The sequence below is a fragment of the Hibiscus syriacus genome, unplaced genomic scaffold (assembly GCF_006381635.1).
Source record: "Hibiscus syriacus cultivar Baekdansim isolate YM2019G1 unplaced genomic scaffold, ASM638163v2 tig00110716_pilon, whole genome shotgun sequence".
NCBI lineage: Eukaryota > Viridiplantae > Streptophyta > Magnoliopsida > Malvales > Malvaceae > Hibiscus > Hibiscus syriacus.
This window is the reverse complement of record NW_024062835.1, coordinates 2,779,558-2,801,731: the sequence shown is the minus strand read 5'-3', so window position 1 is coordinate 2,801,731 and position 22,174 is coordinate 2,779,558. Positions and strand designations below refer to the sequence as shown.

At 33.4% G+C, this 22,174-nt stretch overlaps 1 pseudogene; it reads right to left on the bottom strand.

Moving 5' to 3' along the window:
- Positions 1-15,075: 15,075 nt before the first annotated feature.
- On the bottom strand, positions 15,076-19,144 carry LOC120138926 (annotated as a pseudogene).
- Between the last annotated feature and the right edge of the window lie 3,030 nt (positions 19,145-22,174).

The following is a 22,174-nucleotide window of genomic DNA, read 5'->3' as shown; positions in this document are numbered from 1 at the left end:
AACTCTTCTAATTTGATTACAAATCTTTGATTTTACTTTCAATATCGTTGTTGGTTTTGGATATGAGTTTATTTTTGTTTTTCAATTTTGAAATATCATTTTTATATTTTAAAAAAAATTCTCATAATCCGAAGCCAACCCATTATATTCATCTAATAACTCGTCTAAGATAAATCATCTAAATCAAATGAGTTAGAGGTTACCTTAGAATCTTCCCCGAATGCCATCAAGCACAAGTTTGCTACTTCTTGTTCCTCTTCATCGAAACCTTCTTCATTGCTCCATGTAGCCACATGAGCCTTGTGCTTATTCTTTGATTGACCCTTTCTCTTTAATTGTGGGCAATCATATTTGACATGCCCTGGCTTTTTGCATTCATAGCAAATGATTTGGTCCTTCTCTTTTGATTCATTTTTGAGGCCTTCATTTCGTTTGAATTTTCTTCCTCGGTAAGGTCTCATCATTTTTCTGAACTGTTTGGCAAACAATGCCATTTCCTCATCATCGTCATCTTCATCCGAATCACTCTCATCTTTTGTGGATTTGAGAGCAACTCCAATATTTTTCTTCTTCTCCTTTTTCTTTGGTGTCTCGTCAATCTTATCGAGGTCCACCTCATCTTCAAGCATCATTTCATGAGTGAGGAGGAAACCGATTAGCTCTTCAAGAGTTAGGGGTTTAGATTCTTAGCCTCGATAATTGTCGTCTTCATGGATTACCACGATTTTGAAAGTGAGTAAACTAACTTCCTCACAAGCTTTTCGTTTCGAATGATCTCAACATATGATTTGAGACCATTGACAATTGTTGAGAATCTATCCGTCATAGCTTTGATATCTTCATTTGGGTTCATCCTGAAATTTTTATAGCTATGTGTTAGAAGACTAATTTTAGATTCTTTTACCTCATCGGTTCCTTCATGAGTGACTTGTAGTTTATCCCATATTTCTTTGGCGGTTGTACTAGATGAAACTCTCCCGTATTCATCTGGTGCAAGAGCATAAAATATGATATGGATGACTTTGGAGTTGAGCTAGAACATTTTGTCTCTCATTCACTCCACAATCTTGGATGAGTGAGAGGTTTATATATCCGTCTTCTACAACATTCCATGCTCCCATGTCACTTGCCTGAATGAAATACATCATCCTATTCTTCCAATAGGCATAGTTAGCTCCATTAAAGAAATGAGGCTTGTTGACGGGCATCGAATCAAGACCAGAGTCGACGTTTGAAGTGGAGGCCATTGATGACTTGATTATCGATGTAACTCTTCCCGAATCGACTCAAGAGATGATTAAACCTTCAAATGAGTGAGGCTCTGATACCAATTGTTGAGTTAATTGATTGATGGAATCGGCCAAGAGGGGGTGAATTGGCAATTAAAATTTTGGTGGAAGCTTTTGCAGAAAATGAAAAGATTTGCACAGCGATTTAGAGTGGTTCGACTTTCTCAACCAAAGTCTACGTATACTACCTTAGCTATCCACACTAAGGATTTTCCAACAAATTCACTAATTTGTTCTTTCTTTTGAGGATAAAGAGTAACCTTACAATTCCCTCAAGAATTATACCCGAATTCTCGAGCACACTCTTTTTCAAAGAGAAATACACAAATTTGCAAAGTTACAAGGAAAACCTCACAAGTCAATATGTTTGTACAATTCTAGAACAAGATAAGAACACTCAAAGATGATTACAAATGAGCACAAATTGTGTTCTTGAAAGCAAAATGAATATTGAAAGAAAATTTGGCTTGAATTGCACAAACTTGATGTTTGATGCTTTCTCTCTTGTTTCTCTATGATTTCTTCTTAATTGTTATTGATCAATGGCTTCAGAACTTGTTTAAATACTCCTTCAATTGATTCTGAACGTTGGGGATGCTTAGTGGAGTCAATAGAGCCGTTTAAGTGTGAAAGCAATTAATAAATTCAGTTGGGAGCGTCAGTGCATCGATGCATACCCATGGTGCATCGGTGCATTAAGTGTAAAATTCAAATATTTTGACCATTGGAACCTTAGTGCATCGATGCATAAAATACATTCGATGTTTCAAAATAGCCAGAGTGCATCGATGCATGGTTTGTGGATCGATGCATCAAATGCACTGAGTGCATCGATGCATCAAATGCGCTGAGTGCATCGAAGCATGGTATGTGCATCGATGCATACAATGCATTCGATGTTCAATTTAATCCATGGTGCATCGATCCATGGATTGGTGCATCGGTGCATCACTTTGAAAAATTGATTTTAGGCTTGATTTTGTTCAAAATACTTTGTGAAAAATGTTTCAAAAATATATTAAGTATAAAACACAATTTTACACATTTAGTAAGGTTTGAATTTTATCTTGAAATACTTGGAGTAATATTTTTATATTCGAGTAATTAAATAGAATATACAAGAAAATCATTTGTAAAATCTTAAAATTCATTTAACTTAATTTGTTATATCGAAACATCAAAAATGTTTTCAACACAAGTGTATCCCATCAGTGACAAAAAAAAATTGATTGTTCACTTTAAAATTTGGGAATAAAAGAAAAAGAAATGTTTGACTATTTAAATTTGTCGAGAAAATATCGTTAGAACTCACCTAAAGATTTAGTCTCGATATTTTTAAATAATCGAATATTTTTTATCTTTCTAATGGCTTGGTATTTCTAATTAAATATATTTTGTTTTTTTAATGTTATAAAATTTGTATTTTTAATGTTTTAAGGGATCATAAATCAAATAAAATTAGAACTTATGAAATTCGTTGCAAAGACATTAATTAATCGACTAGGTACCGATTTAGGGCGTTGTGGGGTTGTTAATCTTTTCCCACGCGTAACCGACTCTCGTACCCGGATTTTGGTAACGTAGACCGCAAATTTTTTTTTAATTAAAATTATTTTTTTATAAAATGCAACATATTTTGGTGTCTAATCACACCCTAATCAAAGCTTGGTGGCGACTCCTCGAACCATACGTTTTTATTTTTTGAAAGGAATCCCAAAATTTTCGAAACAAGAGTTTTTTTAAATTACATCTTTTTTAATTAATTAAAATCAATCATGAAGAGAATAATTAAAAATGGCTTGGTTTTCAAAACTCTCGCTCTCAAGGAAAAATCGTTTTGACAGCTTGGCGACTCCATTGGGGAATTTTTTTTAAGAGAGTCAGGCCGATATTCATTAATTAATTGTTTTTGCAAACGAAAGTTATTGTTTTTGATCCCTTGTTTGTTTAAATTTATTGTTTGCATTTTAACTTGTGATTTGGTTAACAAATAAATAGTTGTACTAACGTGTGATTTACATGTTTTAGTTTTCTGACCTTCACTTTAGTTTGTTGTTTTTCTTGGATCGAGGCAAAGGATTATGAGTTTCCCCTCACTGTCGCTATAACCTTTCGATATTAGAGCATTCTAACTGTGCTCTGTCCTATTAGGTAGAAGTGAACGTTACGCTTATGTGAGAAAAATTACTTTTCTCGCATGGGCTTTAGCAATTAACCTCTGGGGTACATGCCTTATGTTTACGAGCGAAACATTGAGTTTCATCATATGGATATAGGGAAATGTATCCTCTCGAATTGAACTTGACCCGTTTAAGCCTATAATGGGTGAGGGTCGAGGGTCTGGCAAGCCCAAGGGGGCACCAGCAAAGGACAATTTGAGGACCCTGTTAGTGATACCAAAACTCTGCCTATCTTATACTGAATCCCAGTCCGAAATTATTCAAAAATCACAAGGTGGAAACTCATTCTAGCATTTTTCTCGAATTTATTTATTTTTACAAGAAGTATACGAACTAGAGATCATACGGTTGGTTTATTTTTCTCAAACAATCATGTGAATTAGATACCCTGCTGTTAGGATTTTTTGTGAATAACAAAGCGTGTGGGTAGATATCATGTTGGGTATAATCTACTAAAGAATGATTGATTAGCTAACATATGAGGGTAGATTTTATTTGATGTTTACTGTACTTACTATATTGTTGTTTATCTTATGTGTACTAACCCATTTTTGTTTTGTGTCTATTTTATTGTGATTTTATTGCATTCACATCTTTATTCATCCAAAGGTGTTGATTTGCAAGTGATTGACTAATAAGAAGGTTGACCATATTGAGACAAGAAATTCTCCACCATGTAGTCAAAACCTGGAGATCCAAAGATGTTCAGACGATCCATGGAGAAGGACATCCGATGAATGAATAAATCTGGAGCTATTGAAGAATTCCTTTAAAGGTGAAAAGGCCAAGATGTTGACTCAAGATATAGATACAGTCATACCAAGGACGAGAAGACCCTTCATAGAGACATGAAGATCGCTTCGCATTGGAGGTGCAAAGGCCAAGATGTTGACTCAAGAGATAGATACAGTCATACCAAGGACGATAAAGCCCTTCATAAAGACATGAAGACCACTTCACATTGGATGTAAGAATGGAGATCTCAAGATTCAATATAAGGACATCCGTTGTCATCAAAGGTTACAAGATATGCCGACAACTTTGGGTGCATGTTATATTTCATGAAGAGTACGGCCCAAGGAAATGAAGAATCACAATTGTATTTTGACTACATGGTGTACTTACTAAATTCTTGTTGTCTAAATGAAGGTTATTCTATAAGTGGTCACTTTTGGAATTAACACCTTTTGCATTAGCATTTGCATTTGCATTGCTTTAATTTAAGCATTTTTACATGCATCACTCATGGAAACCTGAGAGTAACTCGTGAAAGATACCGTGACAGAAGCTTTGAAAGCAAATTAAAGTTACTCGTGGTGTGAGAGAATTCATGAGTAAAAGTTGTAAAAGTGTTAGGAAGTCAATTGCAATGACCGGTGAATCCAATATGCCCTATTACTAAAAGCGATCAGTTTGGTTTGGGGTATCAACCAACTTTGAGGGAAAAGCTGAGGGGCATCAAGAAGAGTTAGGATTTGAGAAAGGCAAGATTGGCTGGTGAGGACCCGAGCTGGGAACCCATGACTTTCCCGCTGTTAAGCAACACTTTCATATCAGGAGGTCATATGCTTTAAGGGAATTCGAGGAGAAATGCCTTGCGAGATTTAGGCATTAATGTTATAATCAATGAAGAGTTTGAAGAAATGAGGGCTACAGGCATCTACCCTGCACCACCGGGCTTTGTGTTGAACAACTGGACTGCGGAGGAACTGCCTTTAGTTTACAAATATTATGAAGAGTAATGCGCTAGAACCTTTCCCTATTATTAATACCCTGGGACAATAGGTGATCTTATGTAAAGGGTTAAGATGTGTTCTTTTACCTTCTTTCAATAAATGATGCGTTCTGTTAATTCCCAAACAACAAACATTCTCTCATGCATTTCATTTTTGGTTGATTATATGTATATATTATTTCTTTCTATTTATTTATATGGAAAAATATTCTCCCATATGTATATATGTATATATATCTTCTTTTTCGTTATTCTTTCAGGAACTCAGATATCAATGATACAAATGCTGATGACCCTGACCCGAAGATTGATTTTGAGATGTCCATATGTCAAGGGAAAATCGAAGATTGTGATGATGATGAGGGATCTGAACTACCTTCTGAATTGCTAAGATAGTGGAACAGGAACATAAACAGATTTTGTTTCATGAATAACATACAAAGATCTTGAATTTGGGTACGGATGATGATAGAAAAGAAGTAAAGATTGGTATCACCCTGTCTGCTGAGGGAAGATAAAGTTTGATAGAATAACTTCAAGATTTCAAGGATATATTTGCATGGTCGTACGAAGATATGCCAGGTTTGGATACAAGTTGGTTATCCATAAACTGTTGATAAAGCCTGATTGCAAGCCCGTACAACAGAGACTGAGAAGAATGAGACCTGAATTGCTACTCAAAATTAAAGAAGAAGTGAAGAAACAATTTGATGTCGGGTTTCTTACGGTGGCCAAATATCCTGAGTGGGTAGCAAATATTATCCGGTACCAAAAAAGGATAGGAAAGTTCGAATGTGTGTCGATTATAGAGATCTTAATAGAGCTAGTCCAAAGGACAACTTTCCTTTACCATATATAGATACGTTGGTGGACAATATTGTAGGAAATTCCTTATTCTCATTTATGGATGGTTTCTCTGGCTATAATCAAATTAAAATACACCCTGAAGATATGGAGAAAAAACGTTTGTCACTATGTAGGGAACGTTCTGTTATAAAGTCATGCCATTTGGATTGAAGAATGCAAGGGCAACATATCAGAGGGCGACATTATTTCATGACATGATGCATAAAGAAATAGAAGTCTATTTCGATGATATGATTGTCAAGGCCAAGACGGAGGAGGGACATATTGAGAATTTGAGGAAGCTCTTTCAAAGATTAAGGAAGTGTCAACTAAAGCTAAACCCAAATAAATGTACTTTTGGGGTGACATCGGGAAAGCTATTGGGATTCATAGTGAGCCGAAAAGGAATTGAAATAGATCTAGATAAAGTAAGAGCCATTCAAGATTTGCCACCCCCAAGAACACAAAAGAGGTTCAAGGATTTTTGGGGAGATTGAATTATATAGCCCGATTTATCTCACAGTTGACTGAGAAATGTGATCCCATATTTCACCTTCTTCGGAAGAATAATTCAGGAGAATGGAGTGAGGATTATCAAGAGGCTTTTGAGGTGGTAAAGAGATATTTGTCGAATACTCCGATCTTAGCATCACCCATCTCAGGCAAGCCTTTAATTATTTACTAGTCAGTTTATGACAATTCAATGGGATGTGTATTGAGACAATATGATCAAACTGAGAAGAAAGAGAAAGCTATATATTATCTCAGTAAGAAGTTCACTGAATGTGAAACCAAATACTCACCAATTGACAAGCTGTGTTGCGCTTTAGTATGGGCTACCAGAAGACTTAGACAGTATATGTTGTATCATACTACGTGGCTCATATCCAAACTAAACCCTTTGAAGTATCTAATGGATGTACCTATATTGTTTGAAGATTAGCTCATTGGAAAATCCTGTTGTCCGAATTTGATATCCAGTATGTAAGCCAAAAGGCGGTTAAAGAGAGTGCCATAGCAGAATTCATTGCAAGTAGAACGTCTGAAGAATATGAACCGTTGAACTTTGATTTTTCGGATGAGGATTTAATGGCTATCTCAAAGGAAGAAACAATCGCATCCACTAGGAAATACTAGAAGATGAACTTTGATGGTGTTTCAAACGCGTTGGGGCATGGGATTGGGGCAATCTTGGTCTCACCAGATGAAGAGCATTATCCTTTTATCAGTCGGTTTAATTTTGATTGTACAAACAATATGGTTGAGTATGAGGCTTGTGTTATGGGTCTTAGAGTGGTTATTGAACTCAAAGTAAAAATGTTGAAGGTGTATGGGGACTCAGCTTTGGTAATTTACCAACTCATAGGAGAATGGGAAACAAAATATCCCAAACTGGTGGAATACCGTAAATTAGTCCTGGAACTTATTGAACAATTTGAAGAAGTGACTTCAATTACCTCCATAGAAAAGAAAATCAAATGGAGGATGCCTTGGCTACTATGGCAGTAGCCTTTAAGATGAACGAGCATGCAAATATGATGCCTATTGAGATGAAGGCTTATGAGTATCCAGCCCACTACTTTAACGTTGAAGAAGAAGAAGTTGGAAGACCTTGGTACTATGATATCTTGCAATATTTAAGGTATCAAAGTTATCCTGAACATGCGACTGAGAATGAAAAAAGGACCATTAGAAGAATAGCAGAGGGGTATATGCTCGATGGTGAGACTATATATAAGAAAAGCATGGATCAGGTCCTTTAAGGTGTGTAGACACCAAATAAGCTAAGATGATTCTTGAAGAAGTACATGAAGGAATATGCGGTACCCATGCTAGTGGGCATGTAATGGCCAGACAGATTATGAGATTTGGGTATTATTGGTCAACTATAGAAACTGACTGCATCAATTATGCCCGAAAATGTCACAAGTGCCAAATTTATGGAGATAGAATGCATACCCCTCCTCATCCGTTGCATGTTATGACAGCTCCGTGGCCGTTTTCAATGTGGGGCATGGATGTTATTGGACAAATTTCAACGAATGCGTCAAATGGCCATCGCTTCATTCTGGTAGCAATAGACTACTTCACCAAATGGATAGAAGCAGCTTCCTATGCCAATGTTACCCAGTCTATAGTATGTAAGTTCTTAAAAAAGGAAATCATTTGTAGATATGGCTTACCAGAGAGGATTATCTCTGACAATGCATTGAACTTAAACAACAAGATGATGAAATCTGTATATGAGCAATTCAAAATAAAACATCATAATTCTACTATTTATCACCTAAAGAAGAATGGGGCAGTGGAGGCGACTAATAAGAACATTAAGAGGCTTATAGAGAAGAAGACTAGACTTATAAAGATTGGCATGAGAAGTTGCCATTTTCTCTGTTTGCCTATCGGACTTCTGTACGGACGTCAACTGGGGCAATTCTATTTTCTTTAGTTTATGGGATGGAAGTTGTCCTCCCTATTGAAGTGGAAATTCACTCACTCCGAGTTTTATCGGAGGTGAAGCTAAAGGAGGCAGAATGGGTACAGCCAGATACGACCAATTGAATTTGATTGAGGAAAAAAGATTGAAAGTTATTTGTTATGGCCAGATGTACCAAAAGTGGATGATACGAGCGCACGAAAAGAAAATTCGCCTTCGAGAATTCCACGAAGGAGATCTGGTGCTTAAGAGGATATTACATATTCAAACAGATTTCTGAGGGAAATGGATGACCAATTAGGAGGGACCCTATGTTGTCAAGAAAGCCTTTTCTGGGGGAGCTCTAGTCTTAACTGAGATGAATGGGTCAGAATTACCCTATCCAGTGAATTCTTACGCAATTAAGAGGTATTTTGCTTGCAGAGGAAAAAGAAAAAAAAGGGGAAAAATGAAAAAATGAAAAGAGAAAAAGAGAAAAGAATGAATACAAAAATGAGAAAAAATGAAGCAAAAAGGAGGGTTCAGGATGAAAACTCGAAAAGGGCGTCTTGAAACCAAATAATATCTCGAGTTGAAAACCCGTAAAGGGCGACTTGAGTTTTAAATTTAGAGTTCGTGCATGGTGGAGGATCTGAATTGTTTTTGGAAGTAGAAAAAGCTCCTGACATGGGTAACAGTAATGGCAGTTGGTGATCAGGATTGAGACCAAAGATTAATGAGTCTCGATGGAAACAACCAAGGGAGAAATTGAATGCTTGTGAGATTCAATACTGGTTTAGGGCATTAAATAATGGGAGATTTGGGAATTCATTAAAAGCTTCACACTCTTAGGCATCATCATAATTTTAGAGATCTTTTTGACAGAAGCTACACTCGAGTAATTTTAACGGCGTGCCAGTTCAAAAGCATTTGCATTATTGATATTTGAGGATGCCTATCCTTTTGTTTTTCAAATCAAAAGTTTGCCATGTAGTTGCCTAAAAATTCTCTGCATTTATATAAATAAAGAGATATTTTTCCTTTTCATTTCCCTTTTATAAGAATCTAATTTTGAAAAAGTTAAAACGCATAGCTTAACTTGTGGTACATGAGATCATTTTGTATTGTTATGCAAAAGGTTTTCGAAAATGCAGGTATTCTGAAGCTAACAATGGTTTTAACATGTAAGCTTGTATGGTTATGGGAAACTAAAACCTTGGAATTCATAGAAAATCCCAGTCATTAATAGATGAACCAAATAGATTGTCATTTATCAATAAGTGGTCATGGATACTGGTAGGTTTCAAGAAAGAAAGAAGTCAAAGCCCTGTCAAGCCGAAGGTTATGGTATTGAGATTGTAACTGGGGTGAACTGGTCAAATGTTCTATGCCTGAGACGAAACCGAGTTCCATTGAAATCAAAGGAGATGATGTTCCTTTGAAGAAGAAAATGTATTGAATTGCATACTGGCATACATTTTAGGCATGAATAGGATCATGACATTGCATGATGACTTAAATATTTACAGGTTTCCCAATGATAATTGAAGATTGAAGAGATTAAAGCATCAAGATTGTTCGAGTCTTATACTCTCTGAAGGAATAAGGAGCAGGCACGATTGTTGAAGATTGTTCGAGTCTTATACTCTCTGAAGGAATAAGGATCAGACACAATTGTTGAAGATTGTTCGAGTCTTACACTCTCTGAAGGAATAGGGAGCAAACACGATTGTTGAAGATTGTTCGAGTCTTATACTCTTGAAGGAATAGGGAGCAGGCACGATTGTTTGAAGATGTTCGAGTTCTATACTCCCTAAAGAAAGAGGGGGCGAACCCGTGGGAAGAAGATGTTCGAGTTCCATACTCCCTAAAGAAAGAGGGAGTGAACCCGTAGGAAGAAGATGCTCGAGTTCTATACTCCCTGAAAGAAAGAGAGAGTGAACCTGTTTGCAGAAGATTCTTCGAGATCTATACTCCCTGAAGCAATAGGGAGCGAACCCGTGTTCAGAAGATTTTTTCGAGTCCTATACTCTCTAAAAGAATAGAGAGCGGACATGTTTCTTGAAGATTTTACAAGTCTCGTTTATCATGGAATTACAATAGAGCAATTTAATCTCTTGAAGTTCTCATTACCAGAAAACTCGATCATCCTTTGATATTTGCTCTATTCTCGTTGCACAACAATGAGCAAAGAGGGACATCTGTAGATGCTCATTTTGTCCGGATTAAAATAAATATTATATTGATTATTATTATTATTATTATTATTAATATATTATTCTTATTAATGCTAATAATTTACAATTACATATTTTGTAGCTCAACCCACTACAACAAAAGCAATCTCGGAGCCCAATGCGAGCCCAATAAAAATCTAACAACCCCAAAATAATTACAAGCAAATCAATTTAAGCACATGCGTTATTCCTATTCATGTGTATGAGCGGCAGCCAATCACGCCAACATCTCAAGCTATCGCCGCTGTTGGAGCATCTGCACAAAGTCATCAGCAATGCACCGAATCAAGAAAAATTAATTAGCCACTGAAAATGTCATCAAAGTCAATACTTGCTCAACCAAATATTACTAAATGCAGAGAAAATTAACATGCAGACAAAGGATTCGGTAAAGACTGAAAGCTAAAAAAGGGGACAATCTCTCGGTTTTTAAAGGAGGGAGAGGATTCGAACTAGGGAGAAAAGAAAAAGAAAAACCCAAAAGAGACTCACCTCGTTCATTTTTGTCGCTAATTGGAATCACCACGTTCACAACTTGTCGAATGTAGTGTCTTTACCTCTAAAACTAGGCTTCGTTCTAGTATTGTTTGAGGTTGGGTAGAGTCTTTGTTCTTGATTGTATCCAAATGAAAGTGAAGGAAGAGATGGGGGGCTTTAGAGAGGAGAAACTGCTGTGTAAAAGAGAAAAAAAAGGAGCGATTTAAATGTTTTAGTTTTATGTTAAAACCTGAAACACGGTTTCATTAAAACCCTTTCAAGCTCCATCTGTTTTAGCTTGGGTGTAGGCCCCTCTTTGTTGTCTTTTAGGTTATTTCTTGTATGAATTCTGTCTCTAATAAATATATTTTATATTCTCATTAAAATAGCCCACAGAGGCACATGTGATTACAAGGGTTTGGTACATTCATTATTGCAGCCCTTTGCATGTTCCAAGAGTTCATTCTAGTCCCATTTTCCTTTAAAAGTGTATACTTTGATTTTTGATTCAACTTTTTTCATTTTCATCTTTCATTTCAACAATCACTCTTTGTTATTTAATGTAACGGGAAATTTTCATATTAAGTACAATTATTTTTATTTTATTTTAAATTCTCTTTTTTGTCTTGGTTTGAATCGATTTATACTCTGTCTGTATACTTGGTTTAATCTGATACTGGGGATATTAACTTTGGTATAATTTCGTTTATGTCCTTATGTTTAGTTTAAACTTACATTTTATAGTAGTATACCCACTGCTTGTTCATTCTAATCCCGTTACATCATCCTCACCTCGTATGTATGCATACATGCATTATCATATGCCATAGGCCTTGTATTGCGTGCAGTATATCATTTGTATGCATGTCAATTGGGTTTTGTATGCAGTGGATGTTTCTTATAACTTAGGCATATATATATATAGTGAATTGTCATTTCGTAAATGATGTGCGTATATATATATATATATATATATATATATATGTTTTGTAAGGAATCATTAAATGTCCTAGTATATGAAGGCCCTGTCTTGGTGAACATTTTTTTTATTTTAAATTTAGTTACATGACATCATCTTTGTAAAATGTATGTTATCATCACGTGCATAACTCGACCTAATTACATAATCGGATTAAGGGTAATATCTTTTTAATTCAAAGTTGTCAGAAGGACTTCTCTTAACTCACTAAAAGTTGTTTTTGACGATTTTAAATTACAAGTGTATACCATCAGTGACACTAAAAAAAATTGATTGTTCACTTTAAAATTTGGGAATAATAGAAAAAGAAATGTTCGACAATTTAAATTTTTCGAGAAAATATCGTTAGAACTCACCTAAAGATCTGGTCTCGATATTTTTAAATAATCGAATATTCTTTATCTTTCTAATGGCTTGGTAATTCTAATTAAATCTGTTTTGTTATTTTTTAATGTTATAAAATTTGTATTTTTGTTGTTTTAAGGGATCATAAATCAAATAAAATTAGAACTTATGAAATTCGTTGCAAATACATTAATTAATCGACTAGGTACCGAATTAGGGCGTTGTGGGGTTGTTAATTTTCCCCACGCGTAACCGACTCTCGAACCCAGATTTTGGTAACGTAGACAGCAAATTTGTCGTTTTAATTAAAATTAATTTTTTTTATAAAATGACAACATTTTTGGGTGTCCAATTACACTCTAATTAAAGATTGGTGGCGACTCCTCGAACCATACGATTTTATTTTTTGAAAGGAATCCTAAAATTTTTGAAACAAGAGTTTTTTTTAAATCACATATTTTAATTAATTAAAATCAATCATGAAGAGAATAATTTAAAAATGACGTAATTTTCAAAACTATCGCTTTCAAGGAAAAACCATTTCGACACAATAAATAAATGCAATAGCTATAACCCATAAACTTAGGTGACTCATCCTAAGCCAAGGAAAGAATAGAAATGTATCATAAGGGTCATAGTTAGGGATAGACACAGGATTTTATCCTCGAGGGCAATCTTATTAAATTTTAGAAGGGAGAAAACTTATAAATTTTAAGAAGTAAAAATAGATTATCAATAAAAATTAGATAAAAAATGTCTAAAATATATGAGGATTTGAACATTTTAAGGGGCGAATGCCCCCAGTCCGTCACTGGTGATAGCCACTTCTCAAGCATCTTTTCTCTTTTAGTCAACTCATGCTTTTCTCCATTGATCAATGTTTCTTCGTATAGAATAACTCAATTTATATATGAAACAGTAAGATGAGTTTAGAGAGTTTTAACACACAAGGTATAATTTGGTTGCTATACCTTATGCCCTTATATAGCTTTTAAAATCTAATTCAACTCAAACTAGATTTTATCAAATATATATTATTTTAAATTGAATATTATAATTTGAAAAAGTTTAATAATTAAAAATAATTATCTCTTTTTAAATATATAAATCTATTTCAACTTAGATTAAATTCTATCATATAAATATATATTCTAATTGAGTTTGATAATTAAAATAATTATCTCTCTTTTAAATATATACACGTATTTCAACACAGATTAGGTTCTATAAGATAAATATATATTTTAATAGAGTTTGTTAATTAAAATAATTATCTCCCTCTTAAATAGATAAATATATTTCAAATCAAATTCGATTTTATCAGATAAATAAATATATTTTAATAGAGTTTGATAATTACAATAATTATCCCCCTTTTATATATACATAAAACGAATTTTATAATTATAATAATTTTTTAGTTAAAATATTATATGTAATGTAACAAAAATATATATTAATTTTAACTAAATATCTTATTTGTACGCAACAAGTTTGTAAACATGTAATTCGTTTATAAATGTTTGTTTCAACTTTAGGTGTGACCCTTTCAGGTTCATGTAATATTAGTAGTAATATCTAAAATGATTCTATATTACAAACAATAAGTGGCATCTAGCAAAGCATCATTGCTACCTATGTTACAAGAAGTCATAATTCGACAAATCCTTTCTGCGATTAACTTTTATGTATTAGATCTTTTTTTCCTTTGTATCTAGATTGAACACAAGTCATGGATCGGTCATACTTGTATAATTCATATAATATTTCTTGATATCTTGAGTATACTATTCAAACGAATAACTATGATATCTTATATCAATATATTCGAGCATTGTCATGCATTTTATAGCCTCACTCAATAAGGTGCACTACAGCAAAATAGAGTTTTAGCGGCGTTTTTTTAATCCTATAGCGGCGTTTTTAAGCGCCGCTAAAAGCACTTACGGCGATAGGAAAAACGCCGCAAAAGGTCGAGTGCTATAGCGGCATTTTTGGATACAAACGCCGCAGAAACGCCGCAGAAGGTCATATCTATAGCGTCATTTTTGGAATAAACGCCGCAAAATATCGAGATCTATAACGGCGTTTTTGGAACAAACGCCACAAAAGGTCATATCTATAGCGGCATTTTTGGAATAAACACCGTAAAAGGTCATAACTATAGCGACGTTTTTGGAACAAACGCCGCAAAGGTCATGTCTATAGCGGCATTTATGGAACACCGCAAAAGGTCATATATATAGCGGCATTTTTAGAACAAACGCCACAAAAGGTCGAGATCTATAGCGACGTTTATATCCAAAAACGCCGTTAATTACCTTTATTTGGCTAAGATTTTTTGATTTTGCATATTTCATTTCTGCTCTACATCACCTAAGTTTAATATCATGTAGTTTTATCTAATTAACAACCATACATTTTAATTAAGACACAAATTATGCAGAAAAATACTTAAGAACAAAATAACTTAAAATTTATAAACATTAAAATTAAATGTAATGTAGTTTGACATTGTTCTCTAGGATTTAGTCTATGTTCTTTCACTTTCAATTAAAAAAATATTGTTCACTAGAATTTAGTCTTCATTGCTTTTTCAGTTAAATCCACTAGCTCCGTTTCACTATCTACTTTAACAGAAAGAGAAGATGTTGTGCCAAAAATGGCCTCATCGTGAGTTGCTTTCAGTTGCTCCTCCCTCCTTGCCTACATATAAACACAACACCCGTTATGCTTGAACAACCAAACTAATTGTCTCCCACAAAACACAAATAACAACATACAACATAACAGGTATGCATGAACATCAATTGGAATTTGAAACAAGGACAAATGAAAAGGAATGATGCATCACCTCTATGACAGAAAACTGAAAGCTCCGGCTAATATGCTTCATTAATGATGCATCATCTTCAGCAACTGCCAACAATGAGGCACATGAAGTAAGTTCTAGTACACATTTGTTCATTCCAGGATTACAAATATTTCAAGCTAAAGGTTGCAAAGTGAACTCGAATATATAAATTTATAAGTGAAGTACATATTCAATGATAATCATTGATTATTATAAACCAATAGATTCCCCTAAATCAAATGTTGGATACTAATACTTATCATTACTTATGAGGTTTAACATCTAATACCTGTTAAATTTTATATTAAACAGCTAAATGGGGAAACACAAAAAACAATTTGAGAGGAACTATGTTTCCACAGGCTAAAGTATCACGTGACACTGATAGATTCTAATTGATTTTCAGATACAGTTATGAGATGATATGGATAGATGTTTAACCTTCAACTTCCTCATCATCAAGTGGGGCATCTTTGTCGAACTCGAACCGATCCCAGCCAGGGCTTTTTGTTGGATCATTTTCAGCTGCGTGTAAAATTTAATTCTTACACACAAACCAGAAGGAAACCATCTAGTTTAGCAAGATAATTGAGGGCTTACAGCCACTACCTTTCATAATTAACAGTACTGTCAGATAACATTACTGCAAATGAAATTACAATTTCATAAACCCGACAACAGGATGGCAAAGATAATACAATAGAGAACAGTCAACCAGGTAAACCATCAAAGCCAAAGTCTGAAACAACCAGATCCCGAACAGTAAGCATAGTAACACTAAAAACACAGTTGGTGCCATCACCCTAGTAAACATCCTAGAACAAATGGGTACAGAAAACATAAGAAATAAGTTTTTCAAAGAAATAAGAGGAAGTGGGAGATGAAATACCTCTTCATCACCATCACAATCATCTTCATCGGCATCCTGCATTAAGTTACTAAAAATTAATAAGGGAAGCAAAAGATGATCGTTATGTAAATGGTATGAAACAAAACCAGGGGAAGTTACAGTGTTGAAATATGCTAGGGGATTGGGCCATAAATCCTCCTTGATAATCTCTGCTACCTGTAGTTTTATCAAGTGAATGATTAGACCAGCTCTTTACCCAAATAAGAAAAAAATAAAGGACAAACTACATACATTCAACACATGCATATAGAGTTTACCTCATCATAAATCTCATCCATGTCATCTTTCTGCTGAGCATCAGTAAACCAGGTAAAGAAGCTGTATTCATGTGTATTAATTTTCGTACAATATTATAGATGATTTGCAAGTGACTAAGTGAAAGAAGATAAATCAAATACAAGAAATCCAAACTTCACAGAACACCAAATTCTTAGCATGCTAGAAGTTAACAAGAAACTAAAATTAATGTATAAATACATACATTAAGTCATTAATTATAATAAATTTCAATAAATAAAACTTTATTATACAATATGTAATGCATGTGTAATCTTAATTTGTCTGCACTAAAAAAGGAAACTCGATCTGCCAAGGTTTGGCTCTATATAACTAAAAATAAAAGATGACTTGGATTGTACAAAATCAAGGGAAAGTAAGGGGAAATAAGATCTTTTCCCTTGTCTGGATAATTTCTTTTATATAAAAAAGGGAAAGGAAGATTTATCTAGTGTATAATATTCTAATAAGATGCTAGACTGAAGTTCAATAAATTTATTGAGAAAATAAAAATGAAGTCACTGCATTTCACAACAGATAAACTAAGCCCAAGTTTTATGTGACTTAAGTCCTCAGACTGAGGAAATATTTATTAATGGATAATTGGATATGATAAACAAACATTTCTTTAGCAAACTGCCGCTTGTTTCCTTTATTCTCATGATCAACTCCATTTGGCAAGCCCTTAACATTTAAAAAACTAATGTAATATAATAACCAAGGGAAACAAATAACAAGAAGATGTGTAGACATGATAAGAGAAGAAACCCTCACCATGCCTTCTTTCCACTTGATTTTAGTGGCAATAATCTTGGTTCCTTCATCAAGAAAGGTAAAGGTCTTTGTAAGCTTCGTATCTTCAAAGTATGGATTGGAATCGAAGTTCTGAAAAGGCATAATAATAGTTTCCAAAAAATCATGATGACTAATTAGACCATGATTAAATGTTTCTTATACCAGACGTTTAATGCAATAAAAAAATTAAGTGCAACTTCAGTTTCTTACAGAATTAAGATAAGAAAAGGAAAATATATGAACTTACAAACGTAATGGAGTAGCCAGATTTCATATCTTTAAAATCCTCCACTTCGAGTGAGCTAATATACTTGAATATCTATCAAGAAACAAAAGGTTGAAAATAAGAAGAATGAATAAATAAGAAAACAATTAACTAGAATATATCAGGCAAATCTAGAACACCTCTTAATAAATGAATAAATAAATAAATGGAGCTAAAAATAAATTTTGCAAAGTAATAAAACTATATAAGTGCAGAACCAATTTAAGTTTTGGAAAGAAGTGATATTAAACCTTCCGATCCTCTTCATTCAGAAGTTCACCAGAGCAGGATGACTCAAGAACTGTACATAAAGAACACAAGTAAACCAAAACCCTTCTCCTCAACATGGAGACAACTTCAAAGAAACAATATATAAATTTATAGGAAAGATTGGAACCGCTTACATCTGTTAACCAGAAATCAAGAATTGACTTAATCTTCTCATTCCGCTTATCATAAATCGGCTTGCATATTTCATTGTACTTCTACTCCACTTCCAAAACTTTCTCACTCGCCTCCTCATTGATCTAAAAATACCAATAAGAAACAACAAAAGTTTAAAAATAGAAACACCATGTATAACCATTTACCAGCTATAAATAAGGTCAAAGAAAACATATCCAACTTAAATCACCTCTGCAATAAGACATAAGATCCTAAAGTAACCACCTACAACAATGTGTTGAACGACTCTTTACATCATGTGGAAGAGAACAATTAAGAGACTAAAGCTTTTTGCAATGACGCGATGCAGAACATAAAAATGACTAAGAAAGCTGATCAGGTACATAAATTAACAATCCAGTTTTACCACACAACCCCCCCGGGTGTGGCAATAAGACACAAATGTAAAGGAACTCTCCCCCCCGGCGGGCAATAAGACACAAACGTAAAGGAACTTCCCCACCTTATCTAAGCGAGGGAGGCACTTAACACATGGAAGAGAATAATCAAGGGACTCGAGCTTCCTAAAAAATGCAGAACATAAAAACGACATAGGAAGACCGGATACAGAAATTAACAATCCCATTAACACCTTCTCCGCAATAAGACATGATACTCAAAAGTGACCTCTCAAAAACTCGTGTTTAAGACAGCAAGTGGACACTTAAACGCGTTGAAGGAAACAATTAAGCTCGTCCATATAATTCAGACAGATCCAACATACAAAGTTGATCAGGTACGGTAATTACTAATCAAAGAAACAAAATTATAAACATTAATTTCATTGACGCAAAATTGTTATTACAGAAAATTCAATACTCACACACTTAAAATCATCCCAGATAAACACGAGAAAATCCAAAATTTCCCTGCAGTATTCCTCAAAATTTCTGATAAACCATATACAAAGAGCAAAAAACATGAACGGATATATAACTGAAAGTGAAATGAGAATGAGAAAATTGGACCTTCTCGAGCTCGTCTTGGATCTCTTGAAGCTTCTCGATGGAAAGAATGAGGTCTCCGTCGATTTGTTCAGATTTCTCTTCTTCTCCATTCTCTGCTACTTTCATCTTCTTTCCTTTGTCTGCCACCATTTTGTTTTATTTCTTACAGCCAAACGATGAAAAATCAAAACCCTAACCTAAATAATTGCCTATTTCTCTCTCTTTTTTCTAAAACCCTAATATTATTTCCCTCTCATTGGATAGCGATGAGTGATAAAGATGCTTTGTTTAGGGGTTTATGTTTAACTTTGGCGGGAATAAAAATTATGTGAAGTAGGAAAAGTGAAAAAGGGTTAAAGGCCGGTGCATTTAAAAAATTGTAAACTTGTGGCGTTTGCATAAAAACGCCACTGAAACATGAGTCTTTAGCGGCATTTTTATAAGAAAATGCCACTAAAACAAGAGTCTATAGCGGCGTTTATATAAAAACGCTACTAAAACATCAGTCTTCAGCGGCGTTTGTATAAAAACGCCGCTAAAGTACGAGTCTTTTACGGCATTTATATAGAAACACCACTAAAACAAGAGTCTATAGCGGCGTTTATATAAAAACATCACTAAAGTACGAGTCTTTAGCGGCGTTTATATAAAAACGCCACTAAAACATGAGTCTTTAGAGACGTTTGTATAAAAATGCCACTAACGTATGATTCTATAGCGGCGTTTAAAAAAAACGCCACTAACGTATGAGTCTATAGCGGCGTTTTTATAAAACTTTCACCGCTAAAGTACTACTTTGTCGCGGCGTTTTGTATAAAAACGCCGCTAAAGTTACTATTTTGTGGCGTTTAGAATGTAAACGCCGCTATATGTTTAAAGTTAGTGACGTTTACTCTTAAAACGCCGCTAAAAACGCCGTGGTAGAACAGTTTTGCTGTAGTGGTGACCTAATATATTACCCTCGTTATGTGCGAGGGACAAATCCTATGTTGATCAACTATATCCCACTACCTAGATCGTAACTTGTCCAACATCAATCTTTCATCAATCTTTATAGCGAAACCAATTATGACATGTGTTTGACTGTATCAAAACATGTGACTCACAATGTTAAGGAAATGATGATCTCAAGTTTGAAGACCATACATGTAGTTATCACTAGAGTAATATTGTGACTACCACATAATGATCTAATAAACATATTCATAGCGGGTTCGTCCAATATGTTGTTCTCCAACACATATCTATGCATTGATTTTGACATTTATATCTTAATGACAACATTTTTTCATCATTCAACTACACTTTTGTCTTAATACATTATTGTTGTTTAAGCCCACAATAATACTTTGACTAAGGGATCTCTATGAATAATCATATTATTCTTAGAAATTTATTATAGTTCAGTTTATTTATTTACACAGAATAATAACTGAAATAATAATGACAATGTCTAATATTAATAAATAAGATAAAATAAATATGTTATTATAATCAACTCATTATTTATCTTTATACATACTCTAATAGATTAGTCATCTAAAAGGACCCATGCATCTTAATCATGAAAAACAAATAAACCGGAATTACACTAAAAACATGTACCTTCACTGTGCGCCGTGTCCCAGCCTGACGACGACAGAAGGTTGGGAGAATATTGGAGAGATAACGTCATATGACTAGACTTATCTTAAATTTGAATTATAATTATACAGTTAAATCTCTATAAATTAATAATGTCAGGACGACGTAATTTTATTAATTTAAATAGGTATTAATTAATCGATAAATTAATAATTTATTAATTTAAAGAGATATTTTATTCAATGAACCTACATTATTCTTCATGAATAAAACATATGAATTGTATTGACTAATTGGATGATGTTCATGTACTATGTGACTAATTAAATATAATGCATACCCCTAAAAAAAACTTAATGCAAGTTCATGTATGATAAGGAAATCAATCACTATATAAACAATAGAATCATATTTTACTTAGTTGTTCTAGTTATATTTATAATCTTATATAAGGTTCTTCCGAAAAATTATTATTTTATTAATTTATTAAAATTATTAATTTAGACTTTAGACCCAAGTCGGGATCAAGAAAAATTATTATTTTAGAGAGGTTATTAATTTATCGAATATTAATTTATAGAGATTCTACTATAATTACTATTATAATTTATCTGTTCCACTAAATTGATTGAGTTAAACCTAAGAATTTTGATTAAAAATAACTCAATCCTATCATGTTATAACTTATTATTACATTTTTTTCATCCCTAAATAACATTTCATTTTGACCTATAAATGGGAAAATTAACTAAAAATGAATAAATTCTTTCATTGGAAATGAATTATATTAAGATGCATCATCAATGAATTAATAAATATTTTTAAAGTTATTGAAAAATACATATAATTATTATAAACATATAATGAATTGTTTCTTACGATACACGAACCAAGTCACTTCGGTGGTAAATGAATTATTGATGTGCCTTAAAGTTCTGAATTCAAGCACCAAGAATACCAAGGGATAATCCTTCAATATTAAATGGTTGAGAGTTATCTTTAAACATATACTACCTTATACTTACCCAGATTAATAAAAAAATTATTTCTTGTGATTCTCTTTTATAAAGAAGGGAAAAGAGAAAGTGATTGTCCAACGTCGAACTAAAATTTAATGCCAAACAAAATCTCATTTTAATAAAAGTATTGCCACTGTACCGCATGCTATTAAAGAATAAAAATTATCTTTCCTTAAAAGATTTATATTTTAGGATAAATTACAATTATCATCACTCAGCTTTGATCTTATTTCTATTTTTATCGCTAAACTTTAAAAAATGCTAATTTGATCTCTAAACTTTTGAATTACATCATTTTCACTCGATCGTTTAAACAAAAACAGTAACACACTTTCTCGTATTTAGTATCTGAATATGAGTCAGAATGTCATACCTGATTTATTAATATTTGTTTAAAATCAATTATTCTAATTACTACACATTTTAATCTCATTTTATTCATCATTACACAATTTACCTATTCATCATTTTAAAATCATTTTCTAATTATTTGATAACTAAACTAAATATGTATTCAGATAGCAACTTAGCAGTTCATAACTACAACATATAAATAATATAACTACTTAAAAACTA